An 18993-nucleotide genomic window follows, 5' to 3' on the forward strand; every position below is an offset into this window, starting at 1 on the left:
AGAAATTCGCTTAGGACCCATTTTAACAAATGAATTAATTAAGTCCAAATTTTGAAAAGATGAATAAACAGGTTTATATAAAAAGAATACTATAAATATTCCCAAAGAGGCTATACTGACTGAAAAAACTGCATCTTTACAAAATTCATACCAATCTATTGAATTGTTTGAATTTTTATGTAAAAGATTTATAGACGGAGTTAACCATTTGGATAATATATCCACATCTTGGTTGAAAGGAATTCCTAAGAATCCAACAAACAAAGTAAATAGAATTAATATAAGTATTGGGAATAACATCGTATTATCCGATTCATAAGGATAAAAAGAAGTCTTGATATTGCCAAAATTCGAAATAGAAAGAAAGGGTTGGATCAGATTTCTTACACTTTCATCCATTTTATATGCTTTATTTGAAAAAAAAGAAGGACGTCCATTCTTCTTCATTTTTACTAATTTTACCAAACGAAATTTTTTGTTACTTATTTTTGAACCTTCTTTACCCCATAGAGATATTGAATCCAAGGGTGTATTCCTTTTTCCACTGTAATTTTGAAAATGAACGTTTAAATGTCCTTCAAAAGTAAGTAAATAAATCCGACACATATAAAATGTGGTTAATCCCGCCGTGGACCAAGCTATTATTGCAAAAATAGGTGAATACAACCAACTATCATTAAGAATTTCATCTTTGGACCAAAAACAAGCAAGGGGTGGAATACCACAAAGAGAAAGTGTACCTAATAAAAAAGAATTTTTAGTAATTGGTACATGTTTTGTTAAACCTCCCATAAGCACCATATTCTGACTTTTTTTTGGACAATATCCAACAAGAGTTTCCATTGAGTGAATAACGGATCCCGATTGTAACATCCCGAAATTTAACCCGGTGACCAAAAATCTATCTTTTGTAAATAAATGATATTTTCATTATTTTAAAAAGATTTCAGATATTTTATTCAAAGTTATTTCATAAAAGTTTATAGAAAAATGTTTCGTTTTACAAAATTTATGGACTCGGCTAATCTCGACCCGTAGGTAGCCAACCCGCGCCTAACCAAACCCGTAGTATATAAACGAAAGTTCTTGACACTTCCACCATTTTCACCCAACTCTTTCACTTGCACCCACCCAAACTCTCTCATTTCTAGAGAGAGAAGCTAGAGAGAGAAAGTCCTCAAATCACAAATCCGAGCCCGGAATCTTGTTCCTAATCGTTTTTGGTAAGTCCCTTTCGAAAATCATCCGTTTTCATAACCATTTTCGGCCTCAAATCGAGCAAAAACTCCCATTTTCGTAACTTGAGTTTTCGGGTCAAAAACCGACTTGTTTTGGTGTCAAAATGCAAGCTTTTGTGTTTAAAAGTACTAAAAATCGATACCCCTTTCAATCCCGAGCATTTCCATGTCAAAAACTTCGATTTTGGGTCAAAAATCTGGAAAATCTGGAAAACCCGTAGGTTTCTCCGTCGCCCAGCTTGAAGGAGTCGAATCAGACTCATTCGATCGAACCAGTCGATCGAACCAGTTCATTCGATCGAAGGAGTCGATCGAACCAGTCCAGTCAACCGAATAGGAAAGCAACCGAATGGTCTCCAACTCATTCGATCGAATGAGCTTCGTATTCGATCGAACGAGTGTCTATTCGATCGAACAAGTTCCATGTCCGACCGAACGAGTTTTCCCAAACTGGTTCGACCGAATGTGTTTCTGGTTCGATCGAGTGTGCCTCAGATTCGATCGAATGTGTGTCTATTCGATCGAATGTGTGCCTATTCGACCGAACGTGTTCCTATTCGATCGAATGTATTCTAATTCGATCGAATGTATTCTTATTCGATCGAATCAAGCCAGAACCAAGCTGTTTTCATCTTTAAAAACCCAGTTTTTGCTCGAGGTCGCGTAAACTCGTTTTCTTAGACTTATAGCACGTTGTTAACCTTATACGTATGTCCAACTCTAGGCTAAGGAGATCTTCTGTAGCACCATCCTAACCCGAGATCAAGGTGAGTTCATAAACCCCTTTTCAACTGTTTTTACTTTATCAAACCACGGGGTGGAAATATGCAAAACACTTTACTTCAAACCTTTATACACTGTTTTACTCTGCTTTTACTCGCTTTCACTTATAACTTAACGTAATGTAAACACCATCACAATTACTTTACTTACTCTATAAATTTGTATCACTTTATGAACTGTTACACTATGAACCATTGTACTATGAACCATTGTACTATGAACCGTTGCACTATGAACTATATGCTCTATGAACTGTTGCTCTATGAACCACGGTCACTATCTCGACTGCTTTGGGTACTGCGGCACCCATGTAAGTCTCGCACACTCGACTGCTTTGGATACTGCGGCATCCATGTAAGTCTCGCATACTCGACGGCCTTGGATTCTGTGTGAATCCATGTAAGTCTCGCCTCACACTCGCGTGACCTCTATGTGTACTATGTGTTATTACTTGCTCTTTGGTCTATCTGTTATGTGCATTTATCTCAAGAATTGTGAACTATTGTATTGCCTTATACACGTTGTAACTCAATGATCCACGTACACGCTTTTCACACACTATTATGAACTGTACCGAACCATGTATTATACACTACGCTTTTACTTATGAACTGTCTTCTCACTTTGAAACTCATAAAACAATAAGCACAGCAAAATATGTTGTAGGAGTGGTGGGTTAGCCGCTGGTACACCCTATATATAAACCCCAACAACCTATTTTGGTGCGCTTGTTCTCTTTCAAACTATTTTTCTAATAGCCGGGATCATACCCAAACATGGTAGAACAAGTTGTAGGAGTGGTGGGTTAGCCGCTGGTACACCCTATATATAAACCCCTACAACTTGGTCTAACATGCTTGTGTATGAAGCCTTTTCCTTTTACAACAAACTTATGTTCTCACTCAACTATTTTTGTAGTTGACGCTTTCTTGCATATTTTTCAGGTAATGCTAATAGATGAAGAACAGGGATTTCTAGATGGCCTTAGGAGATGACTGAAGGCGTAGTACTAGACTTAGTATCTGTTGGACTATTGTGGTTTTATTTGTATCTTTTGAACAATGTAACTTGATTATCTATGTATGCATTTCATTTAGACTCTTAACCTGTGTTATGGCTTATTCAATCTGAGACTTCGTCCACGCCCTTGGCATTCCGCCTCTGGCCGGGGTGTGACAGATTGGTATCAGAGCCCAAGGTTATAGAGAATTAGGTATGACCTAGACTATAACTTAGGGACCATACTCTGGATAGTATCATGCATCACTTGCACATATCACACTCGCATACTTGTTAACTGTTTACGTACTACTTGCTTACTTACCAAATATTTACGTGTTACTTGCTTACCTGTTTATCTGTTTAATTAACGCTTGTCTCTCCACCCTGATCTATGTTCGAGCATGATGCCACATATCACTATATCGCCTCTTGTATCACACCTACACATTGTTCGCTTATCTTGTGATCGCCTTACTCTATTGCTATATCCTCGATGTATCTCCTTTGCACTTGTCTCTCATTTTGTCTATTCCCAGAATGCCTCCCCGACGCGCTGATAACTCTGACTCTGCCGAGCTAGCCAACATTATCGCACAACAGATAGCTGCTGTTCTTCCTGGAATGGTGACTCAAATCGCTCAGACCATGCGAGAGGGAGTTCAACCCGCTGCAAACCAAGACCTGAACCCGAACGTTAATGCAACCGATCGACACTACAAGGCCTTCCAAAGTGCCCGACCGACGAACTTCGAAGGATTCGAAGGCGCTGCTGGTCTTCTTCAATGGTTCGAAAAGATGGAAGTTACGTTCGATATCGTTGCTTGCCCGGAAAATCTGCAAGTCCGTTTTGCTGCAAGTATGTTTCTCAAGCGCGCCCTGAACTGGTGGAACAACGAAGTCAGAACTCGTGGCCGTGAAGCTGCCAACGCTTTGTCCTGGACCGAATTCAGGGAAGTCGTCACTCGAGAGTTCGTACCCCGTAGCGAGCAGCAGAAGCTTGAAGCCGAGTTTTGGGAACATAAGATGGAAGGAGCTGATTACCAAGAATACACTGAGCGTTACCACGAGCTCGCCCTTTTGGTACCACATATGGTTACTCCCGCAGAACGTGCTGTTGAAGCTTACCTCCGTGGCCTTCCCGATTGCATGCGCGCTATCCTCATCGCAGCTGATCCCCAGACGGTCCAAGCCGCTGTTCACCTCACCGCTCTTGTGGCCCAAAGCCTAATCAAAGCCGGTCAACTATCTGACGAGCCGAATCGCAAGAAGCAGAAGGTCCTTGCCGCCACCACTACTGCCACTCAAGCTGTTCCCTTGAACGCAGTTGCTCCTGATGCCTCCAACAGACCCCGAGCGGGATACGCCGGTGCCCATCCCAAATGCCACACGTGCCAACGACATCACCCCCAGGGAGTCCAATGCTACAGATGCACCAATTGTGGACGACTCGGCCACCTAGCTAATACCTGCAGATCTGCACCTGACGTCGCCAACAACGCCGCCCCCAACGCGAGAGCATGTTACGAGTGTGGAGCCACCGATCACCTCAGAAATCGCTGCCCCCGCATCACCGTCGAGATTCCTCCTGCAACAGGACGCGTTTACAGGATCGGAGCCGCCGCAGCCCAGCTAGATCAAGACGCCGCTCCAGGTATGTTCTTTTCCTTTCCTTTCGTCACGATTCTAACCCTTTTCTCCTTACTCTCTTCTTACGACTTTAACCCTCGCCGGAACTGCTCGCCTTTAACCTCTACACGCCCGCACGACTAGTTCAACTCGAATTCTTGACAACACCACTTATGATCAACACACTTTCCACTATTATTATCACTATTACACTTTGTACACTAAGCACTATTACACGAACCACGCACAAACGCAATGCTCTTGTATCCCTTACGCAACGACCAACGAACAAATGTGTTTCACGACCGATTGAACTATTTACGCATTTATACATTTGCTACTTATGTGATTGCCTGATTATGTGATTATGTGTAGAGTTTTCCCTTAAGCACTTACGCGATGGGGTGACAATTGCAAGGACGACGCAAGGTGAAATAACAATTATAGTCCGGAATATAATTGTTAAGTCACAGGTGCGTACGTATGCAAATGTTCCATCATGGTACTATGAGTCCTGAGCCCAATATTCGTGGAGTAAGGGCTACTCAAAGAATGTCGGAGGGGTGGTGGGTTAGCCGCTGGTACACCCTATATATAAACCTCTTCGGCAGGGCGTGTGTAGTTCTGAAGCGGGTATTGGAGGTAGGGACTTGTGGTAGTAAAGTGTGTCGCAAGTCTTGAACCCAATGGCAGTTGAGAGAGTATTCAAGGAAAGTTGTAGGAGTGGTGGGTTAGCCGATGGTACACCCTATATATAAACTCCTACAACTGGAATTGAATATGATCGAATACGAAAAATTGGAATTTAGGGCTTGTGAGGGGATAGGAGTGTCACTGTGAGCCCTAGTCCAAGATCAGCGGAAAGGAGCATTCGGGTAAAGTTGAAGGGGTGGTGGGTTAGCCGCTGGTACACCCTATATATAAACCCCTTCAGCAGTACATGAATGCGCCCGAAGCAAGTCTTGGGTGAATGCTCATAGCTTTGTGTTTGAATGAACTAAGTTGCTCTAATCACTAGAATCGCGAATGAACTATTTGTGCTCATGAACTCACTATTAGAACCACTATGCGCAATTTGTTTTCTCTCTTGGATTGATTACTCTATCTCGAACTAAGTTATCTCATGCTCAAAATTTCATAATATTTAAAAGTTAATATAGGCCATTTGGACGTTATGCAAGGAAAGGGAAATTCTCAAATTACGATGAGGGAGTGGTGGGTTAGCCGATGGTACCCCCTATATATAAGCCCCCCTCCTCGTTAATTTGCGAATCCCTGGAAGTGCACATAAAACGAATAACCTGTATTGATTTGGTAGAATCTATTTCATAAGTTGGACCGTGTGCTTGAATTTCGGGACGAAATTCCCTAAAGTAGGGGAGACTGTAACATCCCGAAATTTAACCCGGTGACCAAAAATCTATCTTTTGTAAATAAATGATATTTTCATTATTTTAAAAAGATTTCAGATATTTTATTCAAAGTTATTTCATAAAAGTTTATAGAAAAATGTTTCGTTTTACAAAATTTATGGACTCGGCTAATCTCGACCCGTAGGTAGCCAACCCGCGCCTAACCAAACCCGTAGTATATAAACGAAAGTTCTTGACACTTCCACCATTTTCACCCAACTCTTTCACTTGCACCCACCCAAACTCTCTCATTTCTAGAGAGAGAAGCTAGAGAGAGAAAGTCCTCAAATCACAAATCCGAGCCCGGAATCTTGTTCCTAATCGTTTTTGGTAAGTCCCTTTCGAAAATCATCCGTTTTCATAACCATTTTCGGCCTCAAATCGAGCAAAAACTCCCATTTTCGTAACTTGAGTTTTCGGGTCAAAAACCGACTTGTTTTGGTGTCAAAATGCAAGCTTTTGTGTTTAAAAGTACTAAAAATCGATACCCCTTTCAATCCCGAGCATTTCCATGTCAAAAACTTCGATTTTGGGTCAAAAATCTGGAAAATCTGGAAAACCCGTAGGTTTCTCCGTCGCCCAGCTTGAAGGAGTCGAATCAGACTCATTCGATCGAACCAGTCGATCGAACCAGTTCATTCGATCGAAGGAGTCGATCGAACCAGTCCAGTCAACCGAATAGGAAAGCAACCGAATGGTCTCCAACTCATTCGATCGAATGAGCTTCGTATTCGATCGAACGAGTGTCTATTCGATCGAACAAGTTCCATGTCCGACCGAACGAGTTTTCCCAAACTGGTTCGACCGAATGTGTTTCTGGTTCGATCGAGTGTGCCTCAGATTCGATCGAATGTGTGTCTATTCGATCGAATGTGTGCCTATTCGACCGAACGTGTTCCTATTCGATCGAATGTATTCTAATTCGATCGAATGTATTCTTATTCGATCGAATCAAGCCAGAACCAAGCTGTTTTCATCTTTAAAAACCCAGTTTTTGCTCGAGGTCGCGTAAACTCGTTTTCTTAGACTTATAGCACGTTGTTAACCTTATACGTATGTCCAACTCTAGGCTAAGGAGATCTTCTGTAGCACCATCCTAACCCGAGATCAAGGTGAGTTCATAAACCCCTTTTCAACTGTTTTTACTTTATCAAACCACGGGGTGGAAATATGCAAAACACTTTACTTCAAACCTTTATACACTGTTTTACTCTGCTTTTACTCGCTTTCACTTATAACTTAACGTAATGTAAACACCATCACAATTACTTTACTTACTCTATAAATTTGTATCACTTTATGAACTGTTACACTATGAACCATTGTACTATGAACCATTGTACTATGAACCGTTGCACTATGAACTATATGCTCTATGAACTGTTGCTCTATGAACCACGGTCACTATCTCGACTGCTTTGGGTACTGCGGCACCCATGTAAGTCTCGCACACTCGACTGCTTTGGATACTGCGGCATCCATGTAAGTCTCGCATACTCGACGGCCTTGGATTCTGTGTGAATCCATGTAAGTCTCGCCTCACACTCGCGTGACCTCTATGTGTACTATGTGTTATTACTTGCTCTTTGGTCTATCTGTTATGTGCATTTATCTCAAGAATTGTGAACTATTGTATTGCCTTATACACGTTGTAACTCAATGATCCACGTACACGCTTTTCACACACTATTATGAACTGTACCGAACCATGTATTATACACTACGCTTTTACTTATGAACTGTCTTCTCACTTTGAAACTCATAAAACAATAAGCACAGCAAAATATGTTGTAGGAGTGGTGGGTTAGCCGCTGGTACACCCTATATATAAACCCCAACAACCTATTTTGGTGCGCTTGTTCTCTTTCAAACTATTTTTCTAATAGCCGGGATCATACCCAAACATGGTAGAACAAGTTGTAGGAGTGGTGGGTTAGCCGCTGGTACACCCTATATATAAACCCCTACAACTTGGTCTAACATGCTTGTGTATGAAGCCTTTTCCTTTTACAACAAACTTATGTTCTCACTCAACTATTTTTGTAGTTGACGCTTTCTTGCATATTTTTCAGGTAATGCTAATAGATGAAGAACAGGGATTTCTAGATGGCCTTAGGAGATGACTGAAGGCGTAGTACTAGACTTAGTATCTGTTGGACTATTGTGGTTTTATTTGTATCTTTTGAACAATGTAACTTGATTATCTATGTATGCATTTCATTTAGACTCTTAACCTGTGTTATGGCTTATTCAATCTGAGACTTCGTCCACGCCCTTGGCATTCCGCCTCTGGCCGGGGTGTGACACCGATCCTAAAAACAATAATGCTTTAGAGTAAGCATGTGTAATCAAATGAAATAAAGCACTGTGATAAGGCCCCATACCTAAAGCTAACATCATATAACCCAATTGAGACATTGTGGAATAGGCTAAACCCCTCTTAATGTCTTTTTGAGCAAGAGCTAAAGTAGCTCCGAAAAAAACTGTTATTATCCCTATCAAAGAGATAAAATTCATTATGTGGGGTATGACTATGAAAAGAGGCATAAGTCGAGCTACAAGAAAAATTCCCGCAGCTACCATCGTTGCAGTATGTATAAGGGCTGAAATAGGAGTCGGCCCTTCCATTGCATCAGGTAACCATACATGAAGGGGAAATTGTGCAGATTTAGCAATCGCACCGGCAAATAATAGAACAGCGCACAAAGTAACAAACACAAAATTGACTTCACTATTAGAAATCAAGTTATTGAATATTTGGAATAAATCACGAAATTTGAAACTCCCCGTTCTCTCACTAAGGGGGAGTTCTCTCTTGATCCTTTCCATAAATATATATATACATATATATATATATATATATGATTGATTTCTTTTGAGAACCACTTTGAGTTTTAAGAACTCGAAAAAACTTAACGTAAAATTTTTTTATTTTTCGAAATTTTTTTTACACATGTGTAATACGTAAGCGTAAGTAATGTACGAAAAATTACAGTATTTTTTTACACAACGAATTGACTTTTTACACATGTGTAACTAACGTTTAAACTTGTGAAATTATCAAAAATACTTATTCTCTCTCTTGCTTCATTTTTTAATTAAATTTAATCTCAGCCACATATTTCATATCATTTAATTAAATGTGTGGTTCAAAGTTGAGTTCTTAAAGTTCTTAAAACTCACCATTGTTCTCAAAATAATCCTCCCCTATATATATATATATATATATATATATATATATATATATATATATATAGAGAGAGAGAGAGAGAGAGAGAGAGAGAGAGAGAGAGAGAGAACCCTTTCTTAGGGAGAAAACTAGAGAACTAATAATAAAGTATTTTAATTTTTTTTTCTTTCATTCTTCTTATATGTTGTTATTATTCACCACAAAAAAATATAAATTAAAAAAGAAATATACCAAAATTAAAAAAAACTCGTTGTAATTCATATATGCAACACATCAACTTTTTTATAATGCATATGTGTAATAGTGTGCATTTTGATATTTAAAATAGTGTTGAATAACATATATACAATTGTTTGTATTGTATATTTTCAATATTGTTATATTATATACAAAACATAAAAAAATAGATATAGTGCATATGCGTATTAGTGTTGTATTACATATATGCTATAATGTGTTTTACATACAATTATTAGTGTTGTATTTTCAAATATTTAATAGTTTGTATTAGATATTTGTTTTGTATTATATGAAATAAAACACTATTTTATATATGCAATACACATTAATGCAAATATGTATTAAATAGATAGTTTTTTTTTAATTTATTTAGAAACAATATCATCTTATTAGAAGGAGGAAAGAAAAATAATCACAAAATATTATTTAAAAATAATAATAATAATAATTCTTTAGTAATTCTGTAGTTATCTTATTTAAAGGAGTTCTCTCTGGATCACACTATATATATATATTGTAACCATAAGTGTGTATTAGTTCTCCATGAAAATATTTTTTTTATAAAATAATTATTCCAATCCAACACGAGAAGGTAGAACACTTATGTACATTCAACAACTATCATATTTAATTAAAAGGATTTCTAATATTTTAAAATTGATATTACTTTACTCCAAAAGTAGTGGCATGATTTAATTTTTTCTTCTTTTAATATCTGCTAACTACCACTTGCCTACAATTACCTTGCATATCAAATTTGGCAAATTATAGTTCACCACATCTTTACTAAGCGTAAAGATTCTTCCTACCTGTTCCCCTAAAGTTAACCCACTTTGTTTAATAATATATTTTTATTAGTGTTCTTGGCCCAGCCAGTCAGACCGATCCGATTAGGACTCAGTCCCTATATCGGCCTGGTCTGCGTATTTGGGCCGTTTTCTAAAAACCCGGTCGGGTTTTGTGGGTGGCGGTCGGCCTGAACCCGATGATCCAGCGTGTGAACCGGTAAAACCCATTTTTTCGTTAAATCCAAAATGAGTTGTGCATGCCGGGATTCGAACTTGAGTTATTTCTGAGATAGAAGCTTTAATAATTATAATTACCTCATGAGCCAATCAACCAAGCTCCATTGATGTCTTTATTAATCAAACATAAATCATATATATTTAATAAACAATGTATAACAGACATTAAAGTTTGTTATTATTTTTTTGGTTATTATTATTTTTATATGTATATGAATTATATATATGTATATATATAAGTTATTTATAACGTCATCCAGACCAAACACCGCTCCTACCTCGCCGCTCGGTCCGAATTTTGACCCGGTAAGGCGTCCGAGTCAACGTCTGGGCCGGATCTGAAAACCTCGATTTTTATGTGTCTTGCATATATGTTTATACTTTATACACTGCTTAATCTACGAAATACTAAACAGTTTTTCCAATCATTTTTCCTTCTTACAATATGAAATACTTAATAGTTTTTTCAGTTTTATCTTACTAGTGTAATTATCTTGGTGAGTGGAACAATGTCATACCAAGGAAGGTAGGGATGCTAGCTTGGAGGGAAGTGATAGAACGGATACTGGTTTCAGTCGCCTTGGCGAGGCACAATGTAGTAGTTGAATCAGGTTAGTGCCCGGAATGTAGGGAAGCGAAAGAAACTGCGAAACATTTGTTGGTATCTTGCAGGTTTTCTCAATTGGTATGACATGGTGTCTAAAGTTGGTGCGAGGTTCCGACTTTTTTTCTTCTTTTTCTACACACGGTATCTTGGAGTTACACAAGCACTACAAATTATCAACTTGAAAAGCAAAAGTTTTCAATGCGGTTTGTTTGGTGTCTTTGGAAGACAAGGAATGAAGTCGTTTTTGAGGGGAAACCGACACATATTAGGAATGTTTTGGGTGAAATCAAGGCATTTAGATTTTTATGGATTAGTAATAGATGGAGGAATTCAAATATTACTTGGGAAAAATGTAGATCATTTGATGTTTAATTGTATTATTTGTGGTAAAACTGTGAGGTTGAGGGTGGTTGTTTTGTTTTGGCGTTGAACTTCTGCTAAACTAGTAACCTGCTGGTTTGGAATTTTTATATTAAATCACTAGGTTGATCGTTTAAAAAAATGTAATTACTTCATTTATTATATAGAAGTGTTAAAGGATTATCATATTTATTTGTTGAAAGATAATTATATATGAAACACGTACAAAGGTAATATTTAAGACAGCATTACAAATATTTTTATATATATTTAGATTCAATTTTTCTTCTTATCATTTATCTTCAAAATTGATTTTTTTTTCCTTCACATTTATAAATGCTACATCGTTTGTTCTTTGATCCTAATTCAGTTAGTTTTTCTCGTCAAGTCTGAATATGTGCAAGCCACTTGAGAGTAACTTTGTAATTTCACATATTTATTTAATAATAAATAAAAATAAATGTATTTTAAAATATAAAGTAAGAACTCTCTTAATTCGACCATACTTCAACCATCACCACCACCACCATCACCACTTCCATATTTCTTCTCTCTTAGAGGGGCCGAAGCACTAGTGTGGATAAGGTTCATGGGTAGTTTACCACATGGCAAACCCACCCCTAACTATATGGGTAGTTTGCTAATTACAATTTGTGGAAAAGGTTTACCGTGTGGTTATATGATTGTTGTAGACTTTTGAAGAAATTAAAATACCAATTAATAATCAATTTATTACATATATTACAAAAAAGGTTTTAGGGTACTTATGAGGTACTTGAGGGTAGAAATGAAATAACGATGTATGATTGTCCGGTAAATGAGTAGTACCCATGAGTGCCCATTCCCCTCTTAAAAAATCCAAAACCACCGCCACCTACTACCCCACCTTTTTCCGAACTGCCCATCACCACATGATGCCAACCGCCCTCTTCACATCTTACCATCATCACAAAACCCTAGCCGGCCACCATCATCCACCATCGCCACAACCTACCACCACCGCCATAACTCGCCACCACCGCCAGCCGACCACCACCCTACACCTTCTCTCTACTTCGATTACATTCATAAAATAAACCCTCTTCTCCCTATAATGCACGCCATGATCATTGTCCCCGGAGCCAAATTCCACTAGAACAAGGTCGTTAAACTCACTGGAGCACTCTTCTTCATAACCTTTAACAGCTCCAAATGACTAGATCTTTGTTCTCTCCATCTTTCAGTTTCAATTTTACAAATTTTGAGACCTAATTGAGGTTTAATTTCAGACAAACTGGTTGTTGAACCCTATCCGTCATCCATTCTCCAACCTCAAATACATCATTAGCGACCAAAATTAACTTATCATGTTTAGTTGAATTCTTTTGAAAACATGACAAACTGTCACTTAGTGTTGAAAATGTTTATGGCATGCTTGTAATAAGATTTAGGGGGTGTTTTTGGGTGAGATTTTAAAACCTGCTTATTTGATTGTTTGATTTTTGAATACCAAAAGTTATTCGGCAAAACTCCTCTAAAAGTTTCAAATTGGAGCTTTTCAAAAGAGCTTTTACTTTTCAAAAAGCAAATAAACAAGTTTTAGAAGCTTACCCAAACACCCCCTTACTCATAGTGTTTTGACTTCTTCATTACCTTTAGGTCTTCTTTTTCTGAACAGTTGTCTAATGTAAAAGAAATATATGAACATGCCAATATGAAATTAAACCAAAAATTAACCCATGGTAAGCTAGGTACATTATAGAAAAAAACCAAAATTTTAAGGAAAAGAAAGGTTATAGCATCCTACAAACCGAAACAACGAGTTCTATGAACTTGCCTACATTAAAAGCAATTTAAGAGTAACCACATCCTTGTCAGCAGAAGGAAGCCATGTTGGAACTGTGTTCACATGGACAACTTAGAAAAATATCACATTATAGGTTTGGATGGCGGAGAAAACCTTTTGAAGGACAATGAGTCCATAAAATGGGTTATTGTAAGACCCTTGGCTAATAACACATCGTCCATGGAAATAACATAATATTAGTTTATAAGGAATCCTACGTCTCAAAAATTACTAAATCCTTTTGTATATAACAATAATGGATGAGAGGAGAACCTCATAATTAAGCATGCTCTTGCAGGAATAGTACTAGTATGAGTTACCTCGTGCGATGTCTCCATAAGATCTATTGGGAAAGTAATGGTTTAAACTTTAATTAACCTTAATGATTTGATAATGGCTTTATTAAGCCAATGTGACATAAAATAGTATTTTTTTCATCATTGATGCTATATGTCACACGCATGCTCGTTAACACTTGATTTATCAACATTAGTCACAATTAAGAAAGTTGAAACACTTAATGAAGACTACATACTTAAGATCAATTATGGAAAAGTTACAAGTGTAATTCACAATATGAAGATTTTCCACATCAACATTGAACTTGGAGGAATTACAAGTCCAAAACTATTAAAGATAATCTTATAAAAAGTAGTTTTATAGGATTTGGAAAAGTTTGAAAAGTCCTACAATTTTCACAATGACCTCATTATATAAAAAACATAAATAACAATATTCCCAATAAACCCGGTAACCCTAGCCGCTGAGATCACTCAACGACTCAGCCTTCTTCCCACGTGCTTTTTAGCTTGTATCTCCAAGCTTTCAGGTTGAACTAGACAATTAGCTGTTGTAGATATTTATCCCTTGCACAACCTACAAGCATAACTCAAATAATAATTAAGTAAAGTCGGTTACCTCAGGATCCTTATAATTTTGAATTTTAAATGTAGGATGTGACTTGATTAGACGCGGTGCAACTTCCAAGATATGCTAAACGCCTTTCTTTTAATCCTTAGGAGGCCCCTATAATTACTTCCGGAGCTTCTTATATTCCCATATCTCTCTCAGTTACATGCAACTCCTCTTTCTTTTTCTTTCTAGGGTTCCCTTCATCTCTTTCCTCATTTATCTTATAATGACTAAGAAAAGTTTAAGGCTTAGCATAAATGCTCATTTCGACTTCAAATTTCAGCAAATCCTTGCCGACCCTGACCTCGAGACCTGTACCTTTACCAACCTCGAGCTATCACACCTCTAATCTAGTAATGCCTTCCCTGAATGAGCCAAATTCCATATTTTTGACAAGTCCATGCATTCTGATTGCGTTTCCAAGAAGTGGGTTCTCTTTTGGCTTACCCATTCACCATCGGTTTGACCTTTCTTTTTCCCGACTTCTTCGCTAGTTTCTTCAAGGTCACTGGCATTAGCTATATTCAAGCTATGCCCATGTTGTGGAGGATCCTTTATATGCTTAACAAGATTATCACCACTCATAACATCAATATGAAAATCTCTGACCTTGTCGTTGTTTATAACATCAGAATCCATGGGTACAGCCGTTTCGTTCTCTAGTTGATTTCTAGCCAATTTCCCTTGATCTTAGAAACAAAGAAAAATGATGGACAGTGGTATAGGAGATTCTTCTTTGTCCAAATGGATTCTATTCCCGGAGGCAAAGACTCCCCTATCAATGGGTTAAGAGGGGTAGTAATAATACTTAGGATTTTATTAAATAAACAAAAAAAATTAATACTGATCTCGTGACCCCTACATCGGTCGCTATAAACAAGATTCCCGCGATCATGCGGATTACCAAGCAGGATTGTTCTTTTAAAGTCGAAGTCCTTCTTTCTTCAGATTCCAAGCACTCAGCTATGTTCGATATGTCAGGTGATACAACTATCTTCCTTTTCTTTGCATTTTAGAGTTCTACTTATCAGAATACTGACTTATAGTGCAACAGGCAAAGGGATGAGACTTGATGATCTTGAAAGCATCATCATGAAGAAAGTAACTGTTGCTGCTTAAGTCTCTAAGCCACCTCCTCTTTCCTTTCAAACCAGGGCTTCCACTTCGTGAAATAAGAAACTTAGCGAAGCTTCCGAGCCAATCTTCGAGGCACTTACCTTTGAGAACGCCAAGTCACGCCTCCTCCAGGTAGGAATCCTGCAATATTTTTCATATGGTAGTAGTTTGTTATTGATGATACCTCGGTCGATGCAGGATCTCTGCCATTTAATCAAGATCCACCAGGCTGTCCTTTAAGAGAATGAAGGTCAAAAGGAGACAGTAGCCGACATGTCTCGCCTTGCCAAAGACAAAGCTGCCGACATGAAGAAGCAATCCCAGGAACTTGAGCCCATGAAGGAAGATCATGAGAGGCTCAAGGCTTTAATAGATGCCGACATGGAGAGCTTCAATAGGAATCTCCAAATGAATGCTTCGTTGTCCATTATCCGGGCCAAGATGAAGCTGATGAAGAAAGCCCTTGCTCATGCCTTTGACAAGGTGAAGGAAGGAGACGAAGGTGATGTGCAAGTGGACGCTGTTGAGGATCCTAAGGCAAGGCGACGAATGATGATAAAGCAAGGCCTGAGGACCCTTGTTTTGTGTTTGGGTTTTTCGATATTGTTATAAAACTATTTACTTATGTTTTTGGTGATGATGTTTAAAACAATTTGCTATTTCGAAAAATAGATAATCAAGGCGGAGGGACCCTGAGTTTCAGAACGAAGCCTTTGATTATTAGTTTAAGAAAACTGTTTAGATATTCCTGATGGAGGGAGTTTCGGGACGAAGTCAGGTATATCCTTTTGTTTAATATAATGATAATGTTTTGCCTTATCTATGTCTATTTCATTTTATACCAAAAAGATAATAAAAACCTTACTAGATATTTTATTGGATAAAATCATAAGTTTGAAATTGATTCATCACCACATACTTAGGAAAAGCGAACGAATGATCAAACCTGGTAAGGGTTAGATTTGCAGGTGTTAGGGATCACTAAATTTGAACTGATCATCATAATTCTCTACCTAGGTTGATCTTCAAAATCTTGCAATATAGGTTTAGACAATAACTGAGATGGTGAGGTGATCCTGAGGATCCTAGGGAGAATCCCAACGTATATTTAATCACAAAGATCCTGGGAAAATCCCAAAAGTAATTTCTTTTTTTGAGTTAACACCTAAGTGTTTAATACTTGGGACAAGCCAATCGTAAGTGACATGAATATGCCAAACCCTTGAGTAAATACTTAGGACAAGCCACGGTAGGATAACATATTCATGTTATTCTATTCATAATATACTTGAGAATCCACCATGCAACCAACAATAACGAAATTGTCTTCCACCATTAAGATGAACTAGTCCCACCATCTTGAATACGTGCACTCCTGGCGAGGTGTTTAAACCCAATTGTTAATAAAATGTGAAAACCTTTAAACCTTTGAAGGGATTTATACCTTAAACTTAGAGAGGTGGACAAAACCTTAGGAATGCATTTACTTCTTAGTCGGATCCCAATTATGGAAAAACACTTGAACCTGTGATGGTGGGCTAACACCCCTTCGATGCTTAAGTCAGTAATAGGTCTTGAAATAATAATATATTAAATAATTGAAATAGTAAAGTCAGAAGATGTACCATATCAAGTTAGAAGTAAAATTCTAACTTACATGAATTAGAGCTTAAGGTGAACAACATTCTAGGATCTTGGCAGGATCCTGCCACCATAGCAGACAACTGATATGCTTCCGTCCCTACTTCAGCTTCGATCTTGTATGGTCCTTCCCACTTGGGGTGCTAACTTCCCATCCTTGGGATTAGTTGCATTCTGAAATGCTTTCCTTAACACTTGATCTCCCACTTGAAATCTTTTTACCCTGACGTTTTTGTTGTAAGAATTGGGGATCAATCCTTTACTGATATGGTGCCATACAGATTCTTGCAGAATCCTAGAGTTCATCCACCACATCAAGATCATCAGCAAGATCCTGACCATTGGTTTCAGGATTCCGGAGGCAAGATCTCGCGGTAGGGATCACCACCTCAGTTGGAATCACTGCTTTGGTCCCAAATACCAAAGAGAAAGGAGTCTATCCTATTGCACTCTTTTATGTAGTTCGATATGCCCATAACACAAACAATAGTTCTTCAACCCATATACCTTTCTTTATCCCTAGCTTCTTCTTCAAGTTGTTTACGATGATCCTGTTTGTAGATTCTGCTTGTCCATTGGCTTGAGGGTGTACTAGAGTGGAAGTAATCATCTTGATACCCCATGCAGCACAAAAGTTAGTGGTTCTTTTGCCAATGAATTGAGACCCCTTGTTGCAGATGATCTCGACAGGGATTCGGAAACGTGTCAAGATCTTTCTCTTGATAAAGGATATTACTTCTTGTTCTCTATCTTGGGCAAACGCTTATGCTTCAATCCATTTGGATAAGTATATGTCATTGATAAGATGAAGATATTTCCTCCCAGTGCCTTTTTGGTAGTTTGCCCACAATATCCATTCCCCAGTTCATGAAGGGCCAATGAGATATGATTTGGTGAATAGGTTCAGGCGGTTGATGAAGAATGGTGCCATGTCTTTGACAGGCATCGCAATTTTAAGCATAGACCATTCCGTCATTCCTCGTGGTTGATTAATAGTAACCAGTCCTAAGGACTTTGAAGAATAATAATTGACCCCTAGTGTGATTTGCCTAGTCACCTTCATGGGTGTCTTTTAGAACTTCCTATACTTCAGGATCCTCCAGACATCTTAAGTATGAAACTGTAACATAATTTTTATATAGGATATCGTTTAAGAATACAGATTATGGAGAATACCTTCATGTGAAATGCTTTAGGATTCTCATTCTTAGGGATCTCGTTGTGTTGCAAATATCTATTACTAAATTGAATCCAGGATTCCTGATTACCTTGAGGATCCTGATAAACTAAATCTTCAGAGTCCGCTACTTCATTGACTTAGGAATCTTTTATTTCTGTCAGAATCCTAAAGGCTCTTCAGGATCCGTGGTTCCGTTGTATAGCTTCAAGCTTGGAGTCTGGAATCGCTTCGGAATCTCAATATCACATATGGGGGGTGTAAATCTTGAGATCCTTTGCCTGCTTGGAGCCACTTCCGGAATCGGCTTGACTATTCCAGGTATGCTAGAGATTAATTCCTTTAACTTTTGAAATTCCTTCTGAATAGCCGGACTAATACCAGAATCCTTCACAACATCATGGTTAGTTTTAGGTATAATATTATTGAAATTACCGGAATCGTAGTCGGGGATCCCAAGATAACTCCAAATCTCGAGTAGTAGTGATACTGGTAGACTGGACGGGGTCACTTGTTCTAGCTGCATTCTGCATGGGGTGGAAATAAGCATATCGATTCCCTTGGAACCCTAACACATCAAAGTTCAGGTTCCTAGGTAGCAGTGGTGTCACACCCCAACCTACGGCGGACATGCCGGGGCGCGACAATATTGCATTATAGCTCAGAATACACTATGTAAAATACACGTGTCCATATCTAAATTATTCATTCATATATCAATTTCAAAAGCACAAACATTGCCTCAAAAGTACAGTTACAAATAAATATTCAAATCCTAAATAACTAAAAACAAATGTGTTCTTCATTCATAAAGCAAACTAAGGTATCATATAAAATTC

The sequence above is a fragment of the Bidens hawaiensis genome, unplaced genomic scaffold (assembly GCF_021521415.1).
Source record: "Bidens hawaiensis isolate Kalapana, Puna unplaced genomic scaffold, B.hawaiensis_p1.1 tig00003058_1, whole genome shotgun sequence".
Lineage (NCBI taxonomy): Eukaryota > Viridiplantae > Streptophyta > Magnoliopsida > Asterales > Asteraceae > Bidens > Bidens hawaiensis.